We start from the raw sequence: 1635 nt of genomic DNA on the forward strand, positions 1-1635 counted from the left end.
CTATGACTTTTTTCAGCTGCCTATAATCAATACACATCTGCATGGAGCCATCTTTCTTCTTCACGACCGAAACCCTTATCAAGCAACTCCTGAAGCTGCTCCTTCGACACATTTAACTCCACACGTGCCATATGATATGGTGGAATAGAAATGGGCTGAGTGCTAGGCAATAGGTCAATACCAAAGTCAATATCCCTCTCAGGTGGCATGCCCGGTAGGTTTGCTGGAAATACATCTGGAAAATCTCTCACTACTGGAACTGACTCAACGCTAGCAGTGTCAGCACTAGCATCTCTCACAAAGGCTAAGTATGCATCACATCCCTTATCAACCATTCGTTATGCCTTTAGAAAGAACACTACCCTTCTAAGAATATAGTCCAATGTACCCCTCCAGTCCAATCGTGGCAAACCTAGCATAGCCAATGTCACGTTCTTGGCGTGACAGTCCAAAATAGCATGATCCGGGATCTGTCCTATGCCCAAGTCCATGGACCGGTAGACTTTTATTTGATACGGGCACCACAAATAAAATCGAGGCATCCCTATGATAGACTGGAAAAATACTTGTGATGACTATGTCTGATGTGACTGCCTCCATCCTACCTGGAAAAGCATAGAATCCGGTATGGCCTCCCCCCTAGGGAGACCTCTCATCGCCTAACCTCCACCCCTAGCTGGCAGTGTAGGTAGAGCGGCAACTGGAGTAGCAACCATAGCTTGTGAACATTGTGGACTGTGTGGAATCCGTAGAGCTTGTGTAGTATATGGAGGTGCACCCCTCCTAAGTGTGGGACAGTCTCTCACCATATGTCTGGTATCGCCACACTCGAAACAAGCTCTCATTGGGCGTGGTTGCAGAAATTAACTATGGTTGATCGACTACACTGACCACTAAAAAGATACCTAAGACTTAGGGAGGTGGTGCACTAGAAAGTGGATGTGTAGGAGATGCACTAGAAAGTGGATGTGCAAAATGGGATACCTAAGACCTCGGGATAGCCAGAGCACTGCTAGTAGCTAGAACTGCTGAATGAACTGGGCGACTCACAAACCCTCTGCCATGACGGGCTAAACCTGCAGCGTGGCCACCACTAAATCTTTTAGGGTTTTGAGACCTCTTGGCCTCCTTGTCCTCCCTATCTCGGCCCCGCATATCCTGCAGCCTCCGTGCGATCTCTACCACCTGCTGAAATGGAGTATCTATCTCCAACTCTCAAGCCACACTGAATCTAAGATCATAATTGAGCCCCTAGATGAATCTCCAGACTCGCTCTCTGACTATCGAAACCAAGGCAGGTGCATGTCGGCATAGCTCACCGAATCTGAAGGCATAGTCCTCTGACGCAGCTGCTCAAACTCTATGCACCATGCATTTCGAAGGGTCTATGGGACTAACTCACTTAAAATATATCTGAAAACTAAGTCTAAGTAAGTGGGGCTGCATCAGCTAGCCTACCCTCCTCGTAAGTATGCCACTTATAGGCTGCTCCTGACAGTTGAAATGTAGTAAAGGCAACTCCGCTCGTCTCCACAATACCCATGATGCATAGAATATGGTGACACTTGTCTAGTAAACCCTCCGCATCCTCAGTAACTGCGCCACTGAAAGTAGGAGGGTGAAACTTCTTGAACC

This window comes from Nicotiana tabacum, chromosome 13 (assembly GCF_000715075.1).
Source record: "Nicotiana tabacum cultivar K326 chromosome 13, ASM71507v2, whole genome shotgun sequence".
NCBI classification, from domain to species: Eukaryota; Viridiplantae; Streptophyta; class Magnoliopsida; order Solanales; family Solanaceae; genus Nicotiana; species Nicotiana tabacum.